The sequence below is a fragment of the Pteropus alecto genome, unplaced genomic scaffold (assembly GCF_000325575.1).
Source record: "Pteropus alecto unplaced genomic scaffold, ASM32557v1 scaffold22, whole genome shotgun sequence".
In the NCBI taxonomy this organism is placed as follows: domain Eukaryota; kingdom Metazoa; phylum Chordata; class Mammalia; order Chiroptera; family Pteropodidae; genus Pteropus; species Pteropus alecto.
This window is the reverse complement of record NW_006434839.1, coordinates 7,670,264-7,695,021: the sequence shown is the minus strand read 5'-3', so window position 1 is coordinate 7,695,021 and position 24,758 is coordinate 7,670,264. Positions and strand designations below refer to the sequence as shown.

The 24,758-nt window shown below is 42.9% G+C and overlaps 1 protein-coding gene and 1 non-coding gene across 3 annotated transcripts in view; one reads left to right on the top strand and one right to left on the bottom strand.

Moving 5' to 3' along the window:
• The window catches only part of PLXNA4 (plexin A4), a 418,764-nt gene that overhangs the window by 125,141 nt on the left and 268,865 nt on the right, over nt 1–24,758 (bottom strand). The gene's annotated exons all lie outside the window — the stretch shown is intronic.
• On the top strand, nt 16,032–16,150 carry LOC112478810. The gene has a single exon (XR_003045962.1). It is a non-coding gene; the product is annotated as a 5S ribosomal RNA (ribosomal RNA).

The following is a 24,758-nucleotide window of genomic DNA, read 5'->3' as shown; positions in this document are numbered from 1 at the left end:
AAGCCAGAATTGGGGTCATTTTCAGTTTTGTGCAGGAATAGGGCAGGTAAAGGCAGAGGGGTCTTTCCTAGGCATCTGTAAATCTCTGACTCCCGACCTAAACATCTTGTATAGCTGAGGCAAATGTACACAGGCCTTGGCAGTTAGAAATCTGAGCTGGATGGTTTTTGAAGAATAGGACAGGACATAGCTCCCAGTGTTGTGCATCGTGCCCCTGCTGGGCCACTTATACAGGCACGAGTATCCTGGGAAATCGTCAAAAAGCAGGCAGCCAGGGCAGAATGAGGGGCACAAAGGGACTGAGAAATTCATAGACCGTATGCTCACACCCTTGATAGCGAAGAGCAGGGTACATGGAGAAGCACAGAAGTCTTAATGATACCATGGAAATGAATGAAGTGATAATAAGGAAAAAGTTCATTAGCCAATGAATGCTCTTTGAAAGGTTCAAAGTCAAGAACAGCTTGACTCGATATCAATGTGGTGCTCAATAGACCTCAGATTCCATAATAAAGCCTTGCTCCCTGAAGTTCACTGGGCTGGAACCCAAAACGAATCTAGCTTGGAAAGAGAGAAGGTTTGGAGTGAGTATGTGTACGTGTGCATGTGTGTGGGGGTGAAAATTTCAATTTCATCAGAGCCTATTATCACAACTATGTCCATTTTTCCAGCCTGCCGGCCAGAGTCAAAAACCCTGTGCGTCTGAAATCTCCAGCCTTTGAAACATTACCATGACGTCGAAAGTTTCTGGTGTCTTTTGATTAAACATTGTGCTAAGTAATGACTGTTTTACTTCTTTTATTTTTATTGTTTTGCCTCTTTCAAATTACTGATTGTTGTCTGACATTAGGGCCCCATTTGCTCTTATTAAATTAGCAAGCTTACAAAACTCTTAATAAATTGAACTCATCAAATGTTTGGAAGCAAATGGCAGTCTTAAGATTCTTTCCCTTTTAAAGTATCTCTGTGTGAAACATCTCGCTTTCCCATAACTCACTCGACTTTAGACAGCCTCATATTGGGAACTGGGTTTTGATTCTTCGCTCACCTGAAGCATCAGGGCCCACAGAGGTGCAAGGACTTGACTGCCTGGCTGGTTCCTCCAGCGAGCAATGTGCTGTCTCTTCTGCATAAGCACAAAGTGATTCCTATCTTCCTTTGGAGACATCTTGGGAACTTTGATGCATTTGTAAAGACATTACGGGTACGTTCTGTGGTTATCAAACTTTTTAGGACAAACTGACTGGTCTACAAAGAGATCAAACTTGTGTATGGGACATGTTGCCTTTAGGCAGTTGTGAGCTGATAGGATGAGTATCCTAGAGCCCACTGTCCCATCTTCTTTGGACTTTTCCAATGTCATTCTCATCTAGGAGCAGAGTACAGAGGTTCCTATTGAGATCCTCAGCTTTTCAAAGAGTAAGAATTCCTGAAACCATCACAGGGCTTGGGGTCCAGTGAATAGCATAACAATCCAACTGGGAAGCATCCAGGGTCAGACAATGATGACTCTTGTCGTACAAGTCAGAAAAAATAGTCAGACACCTAGGCAATGCTGCTCAAATTTCAGCATTGGTTTACCTTGGAAAACGAGGTTGCTATATGAGCTTAGGTCTTTGGGAGGAGCCTGATGAAGGTGAAGGAATAATGAACATAGCTCAAGGGAAACACTTTTTTCTCTGGCCATCAACTGCTCCCTAGCCTTGGACAACCACATAGTCTCAAAGGCAGGTGTCCTTGGACACACGTAAATGGAGCCAAGGGTGTGCCTGGCTCACTGAGCCTTCACCCTTAACGCAGCTCTGCTCCTGACTCACTGTGTCTTCCAGCCATGAGTCTAGACACACATACCCAAAATGTTCCTGGTGGAGGCTTTACAGATTGGCCCACCTGTTGTTAGGACTACTTAGTGTAGTTAGGAACCACATGGCAGTTCTTGAGAACGCTGCAAGATAATTCAGGCTGTCATCCCATGGTTAGATCTGCTTAATATTTAGAGCTCTGCCATTGCCTTGTTATAGAATATAGGGTCTTAGATCTCTATTCCACAGGTTAGAAAAAATGGCTCTTTATATGTACTTGAAAAACAAATATATATTGTAGAACAAATAACACCTAATCAAACCGGAAGGGGCTGCAAACCTTCACCATAATCAGGCAAGGAAACGAACCTATGGGGTTTCTGCTCGTGTCTGAAATCTGAATCCTGACTTCCTTGCTCCTGCCTGTGTCTCAGCAACATGACCCTAGCCCTTGAGAGTTAACTCCATCTGATTCTATAGCATAGACTATCACCCCGAACAAGGAGCTGGGCAATGGAGAATCCTGCTAGGACCAGTATTGATTGGCTTGCTTGATTAGTTGGTTAATTGAATATCACTACTTTCTAATATAATTAAAACAAGATAAATACTGGGGCTTTGTCCCATAGCAAGTGCCATTAGTGAGCATGGTGCACACCTTGATTAAAAATGCCATCAACTGGGAGAATAATTTATGAACTGGCCAGCCTCTAGTGCCACGCCATGGTTTATGGGGGCCTTGAGATGCGAAGTGGCTGGCATGGAACTCCCTAACCTGTTGTGATTGCCCTGGTCTCCTGAAAAAGAAATTTATTTCACAGGGAAATATAGAAGATGGTCTCTCCTTGCAGGTAGAGCTACTCTGCGCTTGCCAGAAGCTCCTTTGTAAAATATTGGAGAGGGATACCTACAGCACCATGGGACCATCATGACCATTTCCCCCCTTGCCTCACATCCCTCAGTCTTAAATACAATACTGGCTCTCAGCCCATTCTCTGTAACCTTTTGTTTTACCCTCATCAATTTCATCATGAGTTTGAAACTATATTTGGATCACTGATCTGATCGTGAAATACTTATGAAAAATTACCTGAAGTGAAGAAAGCATGACCAATGGAAGGAGAGCAGGACTTATTTACTTGGGGGTGGAGGGGACCGCTCCATGAGCTGCTAAAGGAAGTAGCTAAATGCCTCATGCTTTTGCCTCATACGCACATGCAGGTGGAGTAATCCACTCCCATTGTACAACTCAGACAGCAGGTACCTCCTGGAGGAGGCAGGCTGCCAGACCGGCTGGAACACAGGTCTCAGCCCTCTTCTCTTGAGTGTCATCTGTTGCTTCCTCAGTCAACTGAGGCATGTTTTTTCTGTTTGTTTGTGTTTGTGTTTGTTTTGGCATATCAACTGCTAGCCCGGCTAGTAGATGTGTTGTTGTGGGGTAGAGGAATGTTATGCACCTTTCCTGAGTCACTCCCATTGATGTCCTAGTGTGCCTACTTATAGTAAAGGCAGTCAGACTTCATTGAGAGCTGAGTAGGGGTCTTGGTGAGTTACAGTTGGTAAAGCACTTGTGGAGTAACTCCAAGGAAGGTGCTATATAAATACAAGGTGTTATTCTTCTATTAGCTTATGTTCTTAAGTTTTAAAATGTGTCCGGATGTGCTGACTGGTGAGCAAACATAAAAATTCAGAAAGTGCTGAAGGATTCTGCTGCTGATGGCTAGAGCAGAACTGAAGACCACATCAGCTCTGCCTCAGAACTGGATAGTGTTCTGATGACAGGTTAGGTGTGTCTGAAAAAGCCAGTTAGATCTGAAGGTGCAGATGCAGATCTACGATAGAAATAACAAAAAGCTGACCTAGCGATGTGCCTCTGACATGTTTTTCCTGCAAAAAAAGGGGCAGTTTTCTACCAACGGTTGTCCTTCCAAAAACATGTCCTTTTAGTGGTTTTATTTTTTCTGAGAGAGTAGTTTTATCTTGTTGTCCTTTTCCCTGAGATGCTGCCAGGTTTGGATACACAGGGACACACTGCTGGGACATTTGATATTTCTATCACTAGAGAAAAGAAAAAGGGACGAGGCAAATTGGGAGGCCTGCAGAGGGTAGCAGGAGCTGCCCTTAGCACATTGTGGGAAGTCAGGGCTGAGGACCCCACCTTTAATGGGAATCATAAAGAAACGTGCTCGAGGGATTGACAGTAATAATTGAGCAAACCAGCATGCTCAGAAATCCATTGTGTTCACCCTTAGGTTTTTCTAAGGTTTTTCTAAGAGCTGATCACATTTTCGGTTTGGATACACAGGGACACACTGCTGGGACATTTGATATTTCTATCACTAGAGAAAAGAAAAAGGGACGAGGCAAATTGGGAGGCCTGCAGAGGGGAGCAGGAGCTGCCCTTAGCACATTGTGGGAAGTCAGGGCTGAGGACCCCACCTTTAATGGGAATCATAAAGAAACGTGCTCGAGGGATTGACAGTAATAATTGAGCAAACCAGCATGCTCAGAAATCCATTGTGTTCACCCTTAGGTTTTTCTAAGAGCTGAACTCATCTTCTTAAATGTTTATTTGGAGAGAAAATACTATGCATAAAGAGATATGTATATACAGATAAATAAGGGCATAGCTCTACCTACAGTTTTGTTATTACCTTGCTATAAAATAAATGCTTATTAATTTCTATACCACATATGGAGGGAGCTGCCACATGTGAATTTCTTTCATCAGTAATTGCAGTGCCTTGTGACTCCTTAAGTCATAGTTATCATGGGGATGGTTTCCAAATAAGAACCTGGAGAGAGGGACAGATTCGCAGATGCTAGTTAAAAACATCCAGAAATTATAGACCGATTGAGGTCAGCAAGAAACAAGTTACTCAATATATCCCCTAGGGGCTAGAGCCAGACTTTCCCCCATGGTTCCAAAATTACTTGGCAGTTCCTTTAGGGTGAAAGACAGTGAAGCCTCATAAGTGCAGTGAGTAAAGGCTGTCACTTAAAATTTAGGTGGACTTGTCAACCAAACACTTAGAGAAGATGGCATTTTGACGGTCTATTCCTGCTCATTAAAGAAGTTGCTCAAATTTGTGGGATTGAGGAATGAAAGAAAGGAGGGTTTTAATTGTAATGTTTGACTGTGTGTATGGCTATGTCTGTATGAAATTTCACGAAATCAGTACTGTTAAGAAATCTGGTATCCAGGCAGAATCACTGACAATGAAGGGGAACTGTCCTCCATTTCTGGTGCTGAAATATAGCTCCACAGAATTTTATCATTTGAAGTGCCCCCATCAGATGAACTAATGCTTTTTCCCGGCCCTGAAGTAGAGTTACTGCTCAACCATTTAGGACAAATGTAAAGGTCAATGTAAAGCTCAAAGAGTACTTGTCTCATCACTAGAGGATAGGATTTTATGGGACATCATGGAAAAAGATTCTTTGACCCTTTTCGATGTAGTAGAAATGAGCAGTACTCACTCATGTCTGGTTCTTCTTTCCTTCCTAGGCACATAGGAACTGAGCTTCCCAGTTCCCTTTCAGTTATGTGGGGCCATGTGACTACTTCTGGCCAGTGGAATGTGAGTAGAAGTGATATGTATAACTGCTGTGCCAAAGCATTTAAGATAACAATCCAGCTCTCTTCTCTGTAGCGACAATAATACAGACCATGTTTAAGTTCAGAGAAAAGATGGAATCAGCCTCTATTCCCAAGTTCCCTCTATTCCCCAAATCCGAAAGATCTTCCCTGGAGAGCTGCTGGACACATAGTAAACTCTGAATGAGCAAGACATGAAATGTTATATTTTAAGACTCTGAAATTTTGAAGCTTATTTATCCTATACTATCTCATCTTAATTGATACACCTGGTTTCTTATTGTTGGTGTCTCAAAACAAAGACCATCACAATAAAACCTTATGCTGCTACCGAAGACAACAAATAAATATATAGGGAAGAAAGGAAGTTTGTTCTCTTGGGGGAAAAAAAAGAAACATACCTGACAATGGCCTTGTATGTTGACTTGTGTGTTGGTTTATTTGAGAAAGCTATGAAAGTAACATTTCCAGAGGCTGAAGTTTTTATTTGGCATAGAAATATATTTCTGAACTTCCTTTTTAAAATGGTGAAAGAATCTATGTTGGATTTCTGATATCAGAGTTCTATGATGCATGAAGAAGCCAAGTTAAGGTCAACATCACTGCCATGAAATGATGGACGTAACCATCGAGCAGGGGTCAAAGAGGATGAAACTGAAAAGAGACCATGGATTTCGTCAAGAGGAAGTCATGGGCTACCTTTCTAAAGAGAGGAGTTTCATTGGAAAATCCAGATTGCAGAGGGTTGAAGAAAGAGAGGGGAAGAAATAAAAGTAGAAAGTCTAAACCACGAACTCAAAGTATTTGGTGGTAAGAGAGGGAAACAGGACTGTAGTTGGAAAGAGAAAAATGGAAGGAGTTTGATCGAAGATGGAAGTACAAGAACCAGATTACAGGAAGAAATAGAGGATAAAGATGAGGACAGAAATCCCTTATATGATTGAAGAGAGTAGGATGCAGAGCATAAGAGGCATACACTTGTTACAAAGAGAGGGAACATATGAGGATTAGGAAAGGCTTTCCTCTAATATTATTTCTTATCTGAGTCCATGGCATCATACAACTAATTTCTGTTGGCTGACAACCCCAGGAATCTCGAACTTCTTTATCTCTCTCAGCTCGCCCCACAACGTACTGTTATAAACAAAGCCATTTAACCTCGTAAGTATCCCTTAAACCTATACTTGTCCATAGCCTTAAATCAGGCCCTTAATTCTGACAAAACTATTATAATCACAGCTTTACCCCTTATTAGCTGGGTGATCTAAGGCACATTATGAATCTTTCAATTTCTCATCTGTGAAATGAAAGTAAGAATAAATACTTTGTAGCACTGCTATGAAGATTAAATTAAATAAGTAGCTGGCATAGTGACAGCAAAAAACTTATTCCTTGGTCTCCTTAGCTCTAGATTGCTCATTTTAAAAAATTTTTTCACTACATTGCCAACAGAATGATCTGCTTGACATTAAAGTCTGTCACTGTCTCGCCCCTGCTTAAATCACATCGATGAATCTCTATTGTTTATGAAGTAAAATCCAAGTTTTCTTTAGTATGGCACTTAGGAAGCAGATCTCATTCCTGCCCAAATCTTCAGCTTTCACCAATATTTCATCTTAATTCATGTTCCAATGACATGAAACTCCTTATAGCTTCCCTTAAGATTTCATAATGTTTCAAAGTCTTCCTTGACTTTGCAATGTTGTTTCTTTTCTCTCTGTTTCCCTCGGCAAATTTCTACTCGTTCTTCAGATCCACGTTCATATGTAGCCTCCTTTAGGTCTTTTTTTCATCACCCACTTCTCTGTGCTACTTCTCTACAATGTAGTCACTTCTGTTGTCACATCCAACTCATATTGTTATTTAAGTGTTTATATGCTGGCTTTCAATATATCACGAACTCCTTGAAGAAGAGCGCTGTTTTATTTAACTCCATCACTCCCTGGTCTAAACAGTTTCTAGTCTTGAATAGGAGCTCATCAGATGTTTGATGAACAGATGACTGAATAAATGCATTTGCCTGTGTGGAATGATAACAAAGTAATCAAGTCGTGTAAATGGTAGAAGGGGGTAAGATCATCCCTGCATAGTCTACCTCTTCATGCAACAGACATCATCTATTCTAAGTGATACCCGTGTTTCTGGAATCGTTGAAAGGAGAGACATTGGGACCTAAAATTAGGGGAGAACTCAATACACTAAGCTTGCACCTGATGTTCTTTAATTCATGCCTTCAAAATTGCCTCCAGCTTTGCTGACTTAACTCAAATATGTAATTCTCATTTTACCTTCTTACCTGAGGACTGGGTTCTGGGATATATAGACAGTGATACTGATGAGTAACAGAATCTACACCTATTTTCTACTGGGGTATTATCATGCTGCACGGTAATCCAGGTTTAGAGGCAAAAAGGAGAGGGAAGGCAGCTGACTACTTAGTATCAGGGAAGCTGATGACTGCGGCTCTGAAAAGAACCAAGGACCCCAGGATGTGTGTCCTCTCCAGAGCCATGACTTGTTATGAGACTCTGGCTTTCTTTTCCCTACATATAAAATGGAGAGGATTCTGTAACTCTAGATTGCACCTAACTACAAAGATCCAAAGTGAGGAGAGACAAGTTCTAGATCTTAGGCCAGGGAAGTGACTTCAGGCAGAGACTGGATTCCAAGTGTCCTACCTCTGGAACATCAAATTGCAAGAGTCCTTCATCTTCTGCACCCCCCACAGAAGAATATGAAAGGCTCTGACTTCCTGAAAACTTGAAGAAATATCTAATTAGGCTTGCCAAGCCAGGCTCTATAAAAATTAAGTAGTGGCGACTAAAATAAATTCAGGAAATGGCTATCATTAGAAAACAGTTTCCCTTTTATTTTCTGAAGAAATGGTTGTTATATGTGGTTAAGATATTTTAATTAATGAGTAATCAGCTTTATGGAATCTAGAAGGCTGCCAAGGCTTGCCCTCCATTTATAGATAAATGTTCTGTAGGGAAGTTCTCCGAGTAAAGATAGCAGGACCTCTGGCTAATGCCACTGATAAGATTCCCAGTGGCCATTCCAGGGTCACTCTGAAGCTCCCTCAGTTGGGAGTAGTATTACTCTGAGACCTGGTCATCTGATTATCCAGCTTTGTCTCCACCTGGCCCAGTGCGTGCCTGCACAGGAAGTATTCTCGAGGTTGAATCCTATCTTTATCCTCCATATACCATATAATCTTGGGGAGGTTGCCCAACCTCTCTGTGCCTCAGTTTGCTACTCTGTAAGATAGGCCCAAAATTTGCCACAGACTGGGAGAAAGTGATCGCAATCACATATCTGACAAAGGGTTTTTAGAATATGTAAGTAACTCTCAAAACCCAACACTGAAGAAACAATCTGATGTTTCTTTAAAGGGCAAAGGATTTTAACAGATACTTCACCAAAGAAAAAAAATATATATGGCAAATAAGCAAATAAAAAGACATTTAACATCATGAGTCACTAGGAAAATGAAAATTAAAGCCACAATGAGATATCCCTACACACCTATGTGGATGGCTAGGTAACAAACAAACAAACAATAACAACAACAACAAAATCACCAAGCATTAGCGAGGATGCAGGGGAAGCAACTGAAACTCTCATACATTGCTCGTTAAAATGCTAAATGCAGTCATCCTGAAAAATAGTTAAGTAGTTTCTTATAGTATGACTTAGAAATCCCACTCTTAGGTATTCAATAGAAATGAAAACTTGTGCTCATATAAAAACTTGGATGTAAGTGTTTATAGGAGCTTTATTTATAACCACCCAATGCTGGAAACAACCCAAATATCATTCAATTGGTGCATAGGTATTATTGAATACTATTCAGCAATACAAGGGAGCAACGATGTTGGTGGATCTTAAAAGTACTGTGTTAAGTAAAAGGAACCAGCTATGAAAGACTACATATTGTATGATTCCATTTATGTGAAATTCTAGAAAATGCAAAACTATAGTGACAGAATAAAGATCAGTGATATCCAGGGGCTGGGGAACGGGGAGGAGATCAACTGCAAAGGAGTCAAAAGAACTTTTTGGGGTGATGAAAATGTCTATATCAGAACCGTAGTGATGACTGCATTATTGCATACATTATTTTTTTGATTTTAAGAACCATTATTTATTTTAAACTAATTTTGGACTTACAGAAAAGTTGTACAAATAGTACAGAGTTCCCAAATCCACTTAACTCAGATTTTTCTAATGTTAACAGCACACGTCACATAATCATGTTACAATGATGAAAACCAGGAAGCTAATGTAATAAAATTAACTAAACTCTAAGCCTTATTTCAATTTCACCAGTTCTTCTACTTAATTTTCTGTTCTGTTCCAGGTTCCCACATTCCATTTAGTTATTGTATCACCTTAGTCATCTCTAATTTGTAACAATCTTTTCTTATCTTCATGACCTTGACACTTTTCATGAATACTGGTCAGTTATTTTGTAGAATATCTTTCATTTTGGATTTGTCTGAGGTTCTCAGATAATTAGACTGAGTTTATGCATTTTTTTTTTTTTTGGCAAGAGTATCACAGGAGTGATGTTGTGTGCTCAGTGCATCTTATCAAGGGGTTCGTGATATTGATATTTCTTGTTCCTAACAACCTGGTAAGTGCTTTCTCAACTGTAAAGTTACTATTTTTCCCTTTGTAGCTAATAAGTATCCTGGAGGAAATACTTGGAAACTATGCAAATATACTGTTTCTCTTCCAACTTTTGCTCACTAATTTTGTATGCAATAGTGGATCTTCTCTGCAATGATTATTATTGCAATACAATTAAAAATTTTTTCTTTTTTCTTCTATATTTTAATTTTTTTATTTTGTTTTTTAACTTTTAAAACACATTTTATTTCAATATAATTATAGATTCACAGGAAGTTGTAAAGACAGTACAGGGAGGTCCCATGTACCTTTCACACAGTTTCCCCCAACGGTTACATCTTACGAAACTGTAATATAAAAACCAAGATATTGGCATTGGTGTAAAGGGTGTATATCAGTCTACATCATCTCAACACACATATAGATTTATGTAACCACCACCACAATCAGGATACAGAACTATTCGATCACCGCCATATAATTCTACACTTAAAATTGGTGGCTGTATGCTAATTATACTTCAATAAAGCTGGCAAAACACAAAACACAACCCCACGAACTCTGCCAGCATTACTTTAACAGTAAGTGACTATTAGTTCTCATTATTGCTGTTTTCTCATGGGGCATCTCTCTCCAGTACTTGGAGTGCTAGTGGATTAAGATGCTCAAGCAAAGGCCAGTCTAGGAAATAAACAAAGGGTGGAAGGAACCTCTTCTGTTTTTGCATGACTCCCTGACTGTTACTATATTGGATGGATTAGATAGAAAATTAGTCACCAACATCTGGGGCTAGCACTGCCCAACCACTGTTGGAGAGTCCCAAAGTCGTCTACTGCACACCCAGGTGGGTTCCCCATCTCCTGTCTTCTGTCTTTATGGAGACTACCTTCTGTTAGTTGAATATACCAACTGCAACCTGCATCAAGGGTCTTTGCACTTGCTGTTCCCTCCACCTAGAATGTTCTCCTCATAGATATCCAGTGGTCAGCTTGCATGTCATCTATTCAGAAATTGCTTCCTGGACCACTTCAGTCTAAATCTTCAATTGCTGGTTTCAGCTTCTCTCTATCATGTGATTCCATTTCATTTCCACCATAGCACTTATCACTAGAAGAAATTACCTTGGTTATTTATTTGCTCACTTGTTTTTTGTTCATCCCCTTAGAATGTAAGCTACATAAATGCATGCGTGGGCATTGTCTGTTTTGTCTACTGCTGTATCTTGCCTATTTGTCAAGTGAGTATGGCCACACCCCTCCTAAAGAGATTTCCCACAGCCTTCCTTCTCATTCTTCCTCCTCCTTTCTTCTCTCTCCTTTAATTTTCCTTATTTCCTCTTCCCATTTCAACACACATCCTCGGAGATAAAAAATGAAGTATACGGTCACATTGGAGGAATTATAAACAGATCCAGCGGCTTCCATCTACTTCCTCCAGCCTTTTCTGCAATGACTCTCTCCTTCCCAGCCCTTTCCCCTGCTTCTCTACCTGTCCTTGATGGCTACTTGCAGAAGAAGTGCCCAGAAAGGAAGACTTGCACTAAATTGTCTCTAAGTTGTTTATTCATGAACTGCATTTAAGCTAACAGAAAAGGTTTCTCAGGAAAATCTGCAGGCTTCTCACCATGCTCACTCTTGCCCTTTGCCCCATTTCAATCTAGTTAGCCCTGTTATTATTATTTCTGTGGAATGGCATATATCTGTGCCATTAATTCTATATATTTCTAGGGGAAAGGAATTGAGAGGAAGGAAAGACTGATTATTTATCAAGTAAAAGACATTTCTCTTCCCTCTGGACAGCCAGGTGGATTTTCTGAACTCATTTCTGCCCTGAAATGGGGCAGCCACTTCTGAAATGAGAGCTCTGTGTTGGGGCGGGCTCTGTTTTTATGGCCAGTGGGTAATAATATTTCTTGATTTATGAATTGGCATCTGGAGATGGTGCTGAGCTCGTGGATGGATTTATCATGGGGTGAACAGCCATATAAATAATCCCATCACATAAAATTATTGTTCTCATTTTGATTTTTAAAAAAATTTCCTTTGTGTGTTGGTGGGATTTAGGAGATTTTGGAGGGAAAGCAGGAGAAGAATAAGTTACTTGGCCTTTTTCTCCCATATGACCAACATTTACAGATATTCTCCAGAAACAGAGACTTGCATAGAAGTCAATTACCAAAATGGTTTAACTGTTTGGGAGACCCTTGGAACTTGGCTTAAAGTCATAGCCAAGATCTTGGCCTGAAATGAGATGTAGACACTTTGACTTCATGAGTTTGGTCCAAGCTCCATTTGGGAGATATAGATCTATATAGATCTATGGATATAGATATCTATAGATCTATATCAAGTAAAAGACATTTATATAGATCTATAGCTATAGATATCTATAGATATATATATACACACACACACATCTGACAAAGGATACATATATATATGTGTGTGTGTATACATATATGTATATTAGTTGTGTGTATATATACACACACATATATATATATATACATACATACATATATGTATATATATTAGTTGGTAGAGAGAAGGTCATTTCATGTAGGTTCCTACCATCTTTCCAAAATCAGTGTGAGGATTCATTTAAGTGCATCAAATGCTTATTGAGCATCTGTATGTTATAAATTGCACACCAGGATCCTGAGACTGCAAAGACGAACATAGATAGGAGCATGCAATCTGAAGAGTTTGGGTGAGAATGATTCAAAGTGCAATGTAGGCTTTGAAGTCAGCACATAATTTTCTGAGTGAGATGAGTCATAGGGCTTCCTGGACAGGATGGAAGCAGAGACCCACGGGTGAGGACACACACTGTGTGGCTGAGCCCCAAATTGGAAACCGTTGTCATTTTATGCTTTGTGTGTTTAAGATCCTCTCACCTGTGAACTTGTAACCTCCCTGAGGGCAAGAACCCAGCCAGACTTTTTTTGTACTTTCCTCTTTGTTCCCTGACCTTGAGGTTTTAACACATAGCAGGTCAGGAGAAGGACATTTTTGTCTATAAATGGCCAGAGAGTTTATATGTTAGAGTTGACAGAGGAAACATGACCTATCTCAACTACTCAACTCTGCTGTCATGGTAAAAGCAGCCATAGAGGATACGCAAGTGAATAGGCATAACCAGGTTCCAGAAAAATTTTATTTACAAAAACAGATGGTCCATCAGATTTAGACTATAGTTTGCCAGTCCCTCTAGTAGGTCAACAATATGTGCTTGTTAAATTAAGTTGAAAGGATATCATTTGATAACAAGGGTATCTCACTTAAAAAAAAAAAATCAAATATGACCTGACAATGTAAATGACTGCCAAACATGTTAAAAGAGTTATTTCCTATGCAGAAAGATTCCCCTGGTACTTGTAACATACAATCTATCATATAAGCATATTCGATAAAATGGGTCCCTTACATAAGGGATTTCTGAATCTTCTCCAGTATGCAGGATGTGGCACAGACAACATCTCTTTCTATGACACCAGGCTCCAGAGGGGTAAAAAGGGGGCGGGGGGACAGGAATCTCTTTCTTCATTTGCTGGTCTGGAGCGGAACAGTGCCAGGAACCCGGAAGTGTGTTAACCAAGGCAGGCTCCTTCTGGTGGGTGTGGCCTTGGGGACTGGGCCAGCAGAGGTTGTTGAGTTGTCTGTCTAACCAATGTGTCTAACCATGGGAGCTTCTGCTCATTCCTCTAATTTATTTCTTTGTTTTCATGGCAAAATAAATTCCAAATTCCAGGGGTCAACTAAGCACCTGCCACTAGACCATGCTTGGCCAAAAAAAGGCTTGGTGTCATCAGTCAATGCCAACTAGTTAATAATGACCAGTCTCTTCACTAATGGCCCGAGGCAGGGGTCCTCGGGTGCCAGGGAGACTGGTTTTCAAGAAACATTTCTGCTGGCCACTTTCAAGGGTGTACCCATCCATGCTCAGCTCTTTAAGAAGGTAGTAATTAGTTTTATTAGCTTCAGTGCACACGGTGAATGCAGCAGGAGCTGGCATTTAAAGAGCCATTGGAGTTTGGCCCTTTCATCTTGACTTGTCTTAGGTTTACGTCTATAACTAAGAAATATCAAGATTGCAAGGCAGTTCAGAGGGCGTGTTCAGTTCCCATGGAGAGGAAAGAAATTTTCAAGTGTCAGAGCTCCAGGCAAGGAGGGGCTGCTGCAAAGGCAAGCTAATCATGGCTCAGCTGGCCCTGCATCACATGGTGTCTCTTGCAACATGTGGGTGGTGGACAAAACCACTAACTAGTAAGCTCCTAGAAGGCATCTTTGTATATGTGCCTGTTAAAGGCATCTTTGTATACTCTTGCACATCTTATGCATCTTTGTATATTCCCAGCATGGGGACCTACATACACAGTTGCAAAGACAAAGATTTCTAGGCCTATTTGTATATTGTGGTCATCTGAACGGTGCTTCCCACTGGTGAGGGGTGACATGCTCTGTGATGCTGCGGTGGGCCATAGGTGTACTACGATTTTGATCCTTTAACTCTTAGGGCAGCTGGGAAATGTCTGGAGAAGACAGTGCCCCCAGAACCTGGTCCCTTCTGGTCATAAGGGAACCTCCATCACCCCGGTAAGCTGTACAAATACATTTACTTTCTATGTGTGCCTTAACAAAATAATGGGTTGGAAAGCATTGATAAGGTCCCAAAATGAGAAAACTGAGACTCAGAAGTCAAGATTCCACAAGTCAAGGACTTGATTCCAGTGAGCCTTACTCTGTGTCCAACACCCGTCCACTACCCCACAGCCGTTACACTAAACTGTCAACCAGTAACTGTTGAAGCCAAATTATTGAAACTGAGAAATCACTTAAATAAAAACTAGTTCAGATGATGTCATTAGCTATGCTTGGAATATGAGTTGGATGCCCAAAGCTGAAGTCATCTTACTGCCAGTGTATACAAGACATTATCCCTGAGACCAGTGGATTACATTTTGACCGTGACTCACGGCAAGACATATGTTTTACAGTGCAACAAGGGCACACACAGACACGAACAACTGTAGTTTCACAAATGGCACTTATCTTTACTATGCTTGATGGACACTGTTCTATTCGATTTTATTCTATTCCATTAAAAAAAAAAATCTGGTCGTGACCCTTTAAATTGATTTAGTGACCCACTAAATTGATTTCTCGACCCACTAATGTGTCATGACCGACAGTTTGGAAAACACTGGCCTGACCCCATCCAACACCCCCCTTCCTCCTCAGGGACTGGGAAAATGGGAGGCGAATGTGGAGAAGGGTGAGACAAGAGACTGAGATGAACATAAGGAGGAAGGTGGGGGAGATGCCAAAAACGGGTTAAAGGAAAGATGGGAATGACACGAGACAAAGGAGAAAGGAATGAGAAATGGCAGACATCATGAGAAAAGGCCAACTCTTGACTGACAGGTTTATGTCATTCTGGCCATATTTTTACAAGAATCTTCCTTGCCAGCTCTAATGGTCAGAGCCATCATAATGCTATCTGCTTGCGTGAAGATTTTCTTATCTGTCGGCACTATCGCAAATTGCTACGGTAGCTCTCGGAGAGAATTTTCTGTCTGCTGTCCAGGGATCTGGGCCCCAGAAAGATCTAGAAAACATTGGGTAAATTACCGAGAAATAAAGAAGTTGACCACTCTGGTTCTTTCCAAATCGATGCACTTGCACATAGCGGGCTCTGTGGACTGCTAAGCTGGGTCTAAACAACAAACTCTTGGGTACAAAGGAGACAATTTTAGAAGGTACAGGAAAGTGAAAATCAGAGATCGAGATGAGATTAATATATGAAGCAGCTGCAAATGTACATACTCCAGTGGTCTCTGAAGAGTTTTGATTATACACCCTGTAGTAAGAATCTTTTTGATCATGCACCACAAAGCACATATATGTGTTTATAAAGAATATACGTCTGCTACTTATTAACATCATCGCATTACCGAATATACACAAAATTAGGAATAAAGTGTGACAAAGATAAAAACAGCCTACAGCCATGCCACCCTGAACATGCCCGATCTCATCTGATCTCGGAAGCTAAGAAGGGTCGGGCCTGGTTAGTACTTGGATGAGAGGACACCTGGGAAGACCAGGTGCTGTAGGTGTAAAAAAATAAATAAATAAAAATAAATAAAATAAAACAAAAAAATAGCATCAGCTTATTTTGTTTTATTAATAAATTATGTAAACCATTTTACTATCACCACAAAGAGTATTATTAATAATGGTGAGACTGATGTGTTAAGACTGGCTTCATTATTTTTGAAAATCTTTGTTTAGCACTTAGTGACATGGGGTTCTAAAATGTAAGGACCCATTTATTTCGATACTTTGTTTTAATGGCTGTCACAATGGAAAAGATACCTCATGTAGACACAGAGGTGCAAAAAGCACATTGTTGGCTATGCTGATTAAATCACGATACTTTTTTTTTTTTTCGGTTTCATGCACCAATTATGGGAAGATTGTTGTTGAAATTCAGCTAGTAGATTTCCATCTTCTCTGATGTCAATCAGCTGTTCTTTGAACTAATTGGAAGGTGCTGAATTTTTGTATTTTTAAACAAATAGGTCAAAACCCTTTAAAACTCTTCAGTTGGAAGAATTTTAGGCAGATTCTGTTTCCAAATTTTTTAAGTTTTTGTATATGTTATTAAAGTATCTATCACACTCACATCAACAATAAAACCACGTCAAGATAAACTATTTCTAAATATTCTTTTTTCCCCCATCCAAAATAGTCTCTCCATGCCATAAATTCTTTATAAAAGTAGTTACTTTCTAATCCATTGTTAACACATTGACTTTATATTGAGGGGGCAGCTGGAATATGTAATTTTTCAAAGTTATCAGTTAAGTGGCATACCTCTGACAGCTGCTTCTGACAGCTGCTTGTCAGAACAGAGAAGGTCAACAAATGTGAAACATTTTGGTTCTTTTAAAAGAAAAACATTTATTTCTGTAACTATGACCAGCAAATCTCTGTGCCATACAAAAATTTTCATCTCACTGCAAACTATCAACAAAAATTCTATTTAAAGGATTGTTTTCATAATATTGATAATATTTGTGAGACATAAATTGCAAATTTGTTGTCATATGCTGAAACTGACTCAGCTGGTAAGAACACCAGCGCCAACCACCAGCGATGTGGCACTTCAGTGCACCTCCATACCTTCCCGACACATGAATGGCTCATATGTAGACCGAGGCAGGGAAATGGCATCCACTATCAGTTGTACCTTAAATAGCCTAATTTAAAAAGCCTAATTTCTTGTTTTAAATAGAAAAAAGAAAAAGAAATTCTAATAGTTTATTCCCTTGTCCCATCCGATTATTCTTAGCAACCTTTAGCATCCTGATCTAACTGATGCTTAAAGCGTTTTCAAGGTGAGGGACAGGTGAGAGACCTCCTCTAAATGTCACATGTCACGTGTGTATTGCTTGTGTCCTGAGACGCCCTCACCTTTGTAAGAGTGAGCATTTATCACCAAGTCTTGTGGATTAAGGGTGGCTTCAGGGGAGTAGGGGCCTGAAAGCAATGTCAGGTGTCAGTGGTGACCTCTGCTAAAGGTGGTGACTTGGGGAAACAAGTTGGACACCAACAGTCCACCAGAACAGCTGAGGGACCCTCAACACCCCCGACCTCAGGCTATGCGGCCATGGCTGACTGGGAAGTGTGGCAGATGAAGGCCACCTGGTCTGCTCTCTGCCCCTCTAGGCACCAAAAAACCAGCGGTCCAATATGCCCTGGAGGAGATAGGGGTATGTTTATGAATGATAGAAGTAAAAATATTATAGGTGATTTTTTTCAATAAAATATAGATAATCTCCTAGTAGACCAGCATACTGAAAATAATAAAGATGAAAGCTAAGATTTATTGAGCCCTCGTTATGCGTCAGGTCCTGCATTGAGAATTTTATATATGTTTTCTAATTTACTCATTGTAAACACCCAGGAAATGGCACTAGCATATCCTGTGTTACTGTTGAGAAAATCGAAGTACCCAGAGGTTAAATAACTTGCCCAAGGTCATAGAGATAGAAAGTGTCAAAGCCAGGACTGGAAACTAGGACTGGTGGTTCCAGCTCAGGCTCTGAGTCACCTTCAGGTCTCCCAGCAGGTGACTGGACAGCCTTTGGCACCAGCCCTCCATCTTTTTTGAGAGGGATCTACCTCTTTCCGAACCCGTTTCTCCACTCCTTCCTTGGTTTGCGCGACCTTCTTTAAAAAATATCCAATCTCCACCTCAATCATTATGCATCCCTTCGAACTGATAGCATTGTCTTTGAGTCCGTTTCAAATTCATGTCTCTGTTGTCTACGCATAATATTTGAAATGCACTTCAGAGACTCAGTTCAGATACAATTCTGCTGTTTGTAATTTCTCCTTTCATTCCTACATTGTGTTTGGTAAAGTCCTGTGACATCGCTAATACCAACTAGTCATCTCGAACAATGGTACAAATTAACACACGACTGTTTACATTTTAAAAACATTGTATCAATATTCAAACTGAGGACATGATTACTCCAGGACCTGATATTTCCAGCCTCTCTTTCTGCAGAACTCAAGCACAAGTCAATCAGTCCTCAGGATCTTAAACACTTCTGTTCTGACATCGTCCAGTCCCTAGAGGACAGGAGTTGTGTGGACCAGCATCCGTCCGCACCCACCCATGTAAGAGGAGGTGGAGGGGCCAAGGCGAGCCCGTAGAATTGAGGGCCTTGCCTTAGGAAACACAGCAAGAGCAATGACCTTTCAAGCTGACACCCTTTTCCCCAGCAAGCCCTAACTTCACAAGGGGTTACTTTCTTCGCAGTGCCCCGGAAGCTGGAGTGTGTCCCCACTCGCCCCAGAGAGCTCCCACAACAGGCCTCCCTTCCTCTCTTCTCCACGCTGCACAGTGCTCAGCCCTGCGCTGGGCGCACAATAAGCACACGTGGCCAGGGTGGAGACACAGCCCCTGGCCTGTTTGCCCACGCGGTAGAGTCTTCCCACATGCCGCTACGTGGAACATCGTAGGTGGTTGCCTTAAAAATGGCACTTCGAGTGCCCTGAAAGTGTGGAGACGCTGGCACTGAGTGGAGAGATCTGGCTGGCAGGGCAATTGCTGCAGACAGAAGCTTAATGGAGTTCAGGACGAGAGAGCTGCCATGGCCTTTCCATAATCACTTGCCCCTTAGATGTCCTGTCTTGCTCCTGCTCCGCTTCCTCCCTCATCCGCCCCACCTTTACACACTTGCTCCTCTTTTGTTCTGGGCAGAGAAGGGGAACAAGCCATGCCCCCTTCTGCCCTGGAAATCCTGACACATGAGGAGCCAGACGCTATTTCAGCTGTCTAGTCTGTGATACCCTCAAGTTCAGTGCGGCTGGATGCAGACGGACTAAAATTCCTTCCCCAGAGCAGACGTAGAGTTTGCAAAGAAAAACCCGCCGAGCCCAGGAGAAGCCACAGGACTCTGACTGGGGAAGGACACCTCAGGCTCCAGGTCCTTCTGTCTCCTCAAGGGCAGGGCTAACGGGAGGGAAGGGACACTCAGCCTTATTAATTGTCTGAGGGGCTTCAAAACGGCTAGGGGTGCTGGGGAACCTGGGGGAGCTGGTGCCCGGAGCTGAAATGACCTTCAGCCACCAAGCGGTAGTTTGTCCAAGCCTCGCTACCCCTAGCGACAGTGCGTTTCCTAAAAGTATTAGTAATAATAATATGATGATGATAACCCTGAACTTGCTGAGAGCCTACTATATGCTGGGCACTTTACATATATTAACTTTAATCCTAAAAGTCCCAAAAGGTTGACGTGACCATTTGCATTTTACGCATGAAGAAACAGAGGCACAAACCGCTTGGATGACTTGCTCCGGGTGGCAGAGCTGATGAGTACTGAGGGCTAAGATGAAAACCCAAGTTCACAGCCAGTTCATGACCACCTGTGGTTTCTGTCCTGCACACATTGCTGATTCCGGTCACCCCCATGACTTTCTGAGAAATGTCAAGTCACTGTCATCTTTTCCTCTCAGGCAGGGCTGCTAAGCTCGATCATACTCGGATGTTAGAGACTTTTACGCCTATACGAGTGATCACGAGAAGCAAAGATGATGGGAGTGGTGGGCTGCTTCTCTGCTTACTCCCTCTGTGGAGTGGACTGGCTGTGTCTGGAGCCCTGTGTACCCCAAGATGCTCTAGAGTGGATGTTGTACAGGAGCCCTTGTCCCAACTTGCATCAGGAGAGAACTAAGAAAGAATAAGCCTTGGGACCTCCTTCACAGATCGGTGAGGTCGGTTCCGAGTTCTTACTCTCACCCCTCGTGACCCAGTCATCCCTTCCTGCCCACGGCAAGTCCGTTTGGTTTCTAAGGCTCGTTCTGGTGGCTGAGGACTCGGGCACGCGACTCTCCTGCTGGGAAGACTAGGGGATGAGGAGAGTCTCTCACCCCCACAAATTGCTCCAAGTGTCCTCAGTGGAATAGGGGAAGGGGAAGACGTGACAGTGGGATGCCAGCTGCATTCTCAACTCGGCTCCTCTCTCAACCACCTGTGTGGCTCTGGACGAGCTATTTACTTCCCTGGGCTTCAGCTGGCTCATCAATCATAGGGGAGAAAGGCAGCGGGAGAGAGCTGAACCCGATGAGGCTCAAGGGCTTTTCCAGTTCTGAGGTTTTGTGATACAGTAGAGAATCCAGGCCACCAGCCCCTTGTGGCTGTAGGAAACTGGAGCAGGAAGTCCTTTCCCCTGCCTCGTTCCCTCGAGCTCTGCGATGGAGATGTTCTGCCTTCACTGAGAAGGAAGTCGGAAGTGAGAACATCTCGGTCATGACGTGCTGGAAACTGCGGATCCCGCTCCAGACAAATGGCAAGGCTTTTGCCTGAGTGAAATTGGGTGAAACGCTGCGACAGCTTTTCTCTTTTTGTGAGCACCCCAGGTGGCTCCGATTGCTGTCATTCACTCTCAGGCCTGTTCTTCAAGTTCCCTCTCCCAGGAGCTATCGGGAACGGCGCAGCCTGGGTGCCAGGAGCAAATGTCCAAATGGGCTTGTCACAGTGTCAGCCATCCAAACACAAACCAGAATGTACAGCTCGGTCCCCTGCAGGGGCAGGCGGAATGATGGAAAGACGGCTGTGTCACCACGAACACACCTCAAGAGGGTCGTGCCCAGGGACCCAGCGCCAGTCAGCATCAGGATCATCCTTACCGCAGCCCATCACCTCCGGCTGCAGAAACAATCTCCACAGTCGCACCTTATGAGATCGATGTCAGCGGACCTCCAAGATCGTCAGACATCACGTCAGAACCTCAGAACCCTCAGAACACCCCTGAGAGGCAGGCTAGGGGCGGGAGGGACACTGAGACACATGGAAGCAATAATGCCCCCTTCACCACACAGGGGACACAGCAGAGGCTGTCCAGTGAGGAGTCCGAGCCCCGAGTGGCACGAGCCTGTCTTGGACCACAATATCACTTTCCTCCTGAACTGAACTTCCCTCCGCAACGCTCAACAGTGTCACAGTCACAATGGCATCTTCACACAATTCCCTCTCACAGCACAGGCTTAATTTAACCATCTCCCGATCTCACAGCCCCCAGCAAAGAGCCTGAAAAGAAACACGAAGAACAGGAAAGGGGCAGGTGCCCTCAACAGGCCCCCACTTAGCGTCTCTGGGAAGTCTTCTGTGACCATCCCGTTTAAAACTGCACTCTTCCCGGGTCCCACTGACCCTGCTCCATTTCCTCGTTCCGTAGTACTTACCGCTTGCTCAGCGACTGTATGATTTATCCACTACGTTGACGATTTCTTCACTGCTTCCTCTTGCTAACACTGCAAGCTCCTAAAGTCAGAGATACCCATCTGTTTCTTCACTGTTGTTTCCCCAGTACCTAGGCTAGTGCTCGGCACACAGTAGGTGCTTAGTGAGTATCTGTTGAGTGAATGAATGAGTCAGGCCTGCGTAATATGTTGTAAAGCAAGATGGCCCTCCCTACTTCACTACTTTTTTGCTGGATTTTGCTGGAAGGAGCCAAGCAGAGCTGCCCTGACTGGCCCTGCTTTCTGACCGGCAGGTGGACACACCTCCAGACCCACCTCCTCAGCCCCTGAAGGCATCTGTGTCCTGGATCACAGGAGGATTTGAATGCCACCAGCTCACTAGGGGCACTGGCTGTGAGTGCCCCCAGGTACCTGGAAGCAGATCCACTGTCAACAGGAGTCAGCAAAACGAAGAAAGCCATGGAAGAGGCGTTGGCCCAGACACAGCTGAAACTGTATCTCAAAAGCAGAAACACGTGTTTGAGGCCTCTGGCTTGCAGGCAGGGGAGGACTGGTGTGTGGGATGGCAGAGAGGCTAAAATTTACCGGGAAATCTGTCACTTGCTCTTGGGCCTATCAAAGAAGATAGTTGTGTTGTGTGTGGGGCAGCTGCTTCTCCCCTGGGAGAGGGCACTTGGGGACAACTCCGGCTCTGCCACCTCAGCTTCTCACTTATCTGCCTCACCGACATTCCCCTCACGTCCCTCCCATCGGTTTGGTAGGTTTTTATTACAGCGGCTTCATTTCAGTGTGTGTAGACGTCCCCTTGGGAGCACTAGAGTGATAGTAAATATACACCACGTACATAAACACGGACATAGACAAAGCAAGGAGGAGGCTGACGGAGACGCACAGACAGGGACGGACGGGGAAGGTGTGCATGCATGTGCACACACGCACACTCACGTGCACCACACTCCATTCTCTACCTCTGTTTGTTATACAATCCTTACCTCTTCCAACCCTCTAATCACATGATCGGCTCTCCTGGCAGCCAGCCCCGCCCTCTCCCATCTTTAGAGGCTCTCCGAAAATCACCTCATTTATATAAACTCCGTCGTGGTTAAAAGGGGCTTGTTAGGAATAACAAGAACCCCAATTCACCTTTATGGCTCTGAAGAGATTTTTAGAAGTGAGGACAAGAGACTAAATATTATAACACAAAATGTTCCCATTGCTCTTATCACTCAGGAAATTCTGAGGGTTTTGGCAGCCCTGTGCCAGAAACGGGAGTGAAGATCAAATATATATTTCTTATTATAAATCACAATATCACAATTAGGTATATTACATATGAGTAGCACATCGGTCTAGAAGATTACTATTAAAGAGATGGTTAAAGTATTTACGTTTAAACAGTAAGTTTTTTTCAAATAAAAACACAAAGTATAGTTCAGGACAGGGCAAAAGCCATGGCAGTGGTTAAACAGATGACTGATGTTTGGGAGGTGCCTTCTTTATCCAAAGTGTAGTTTTTAAATTATATATGTTTGAACTTGGGAATTAAGGTAAGCAATAAGTAATTTTGGTACCTTTTTAAATTACGGTTCAGTGAAGACACTGGGGATTCATTCATTCGTTAAATGAATCATTCGATCATCAAATATTTATCAAGGGCCTATTAGGCGATGTGTAGGCAGACGAAGAAGGTACAGGACTGCCCTTGAGCTGCTGAGGGTCTGGTAGGAGAGAAAGACGAAGAAGTCCTCGGCACAGCCCAGTCTGAGGAGAGCTACAATAGAAGTGTCTACCCACGGGCACTGATTAGAATATAACAGCAGAGCTAAGTTTTGAAGGACAGGAAAAATTAGCCAGATGAGGAAGAGAAGTGCCTTCAAGGCAGAGCAGACACCGTTGCTGAGCACATATCTTTCGCCTGCAGACTCAGTCCTGCAAAGTGTTCTACCCATCATGACTGACACCGACCCACCAGCGACAGAGGCTGGAAATATAGTTCTCTGACTCCCTGGGCTGGTACATCTTCAGTATATTGACCAAGATGCTGTTGCCCGGAGATCTACTTGGTGTGCTTGGTCAGTGAAGCAAGCCCTGGGTTCTTGATTTGTTCTCCCTGGGACTGTACCTCTGCTCCCTGCTTGCTCTGGCCTTGACTTGGATTCCTGAGCTTCATACCTGATAGATCTCCCAGACCCTTGATGCCATCACCTGCCTGACTCCAAACACGGCCAGTGTCTGAATAGTCCTGTTGCAATGTTATGAGAAAGAACCTCCATTTACCAAGGCCTTGCTCTTTGCCAGGCTTGGCTCATGCTTATCACACGTGTTATGTCATTTGGTCTTTGGAACGACGCTATTGCACGTCGTTATTACTTCTATGTGACAGTTAAGAACTCTGAGTCTTAAATTGGTTAAGAAACTTATCTGAGATCACGCTCAGTAAATGGTAGCGCCATGATGCAGGCTGAGATATTCTGACACCCAGACCTGTGCCCTTAACCATGTCCTCCACTACCACTCCCCACGAAGAAGCTACAAACTCGCTGTCTACCAGCATTGGCCCAACTGTCGGGGGCCTTGGGATCGTGACTTGGGTGGCAGGTAGCCCTTCACCTCTGGAGAAGCAGCCCCAAATGGATGAATGCTCTGGTCCTCTCCCTTCTTGCCTTCCTTTCCAATAATCCAGAGCTCCCAGCATGCCTCACCGCCAAGCCTGAATGGGTACCGACCACTGAAGTCACTCCCAATGAAGCTGAGGACAAGCGGCTCAGAATCCCAACTCACTTATCAAAAGAGGCTCCACATAGCCTATATTTTCCATCTTTGGAAGTCCTTCAGTGTTTTAAGTCCCAGGGTCAGAAACCCTGGCTTTTAGGTCAGGCAAGAAATCTTGAAATATTCAATACCTTAGGGAGGTCTCAGGTCTCCTCCAAAGGACTCATTCCACCA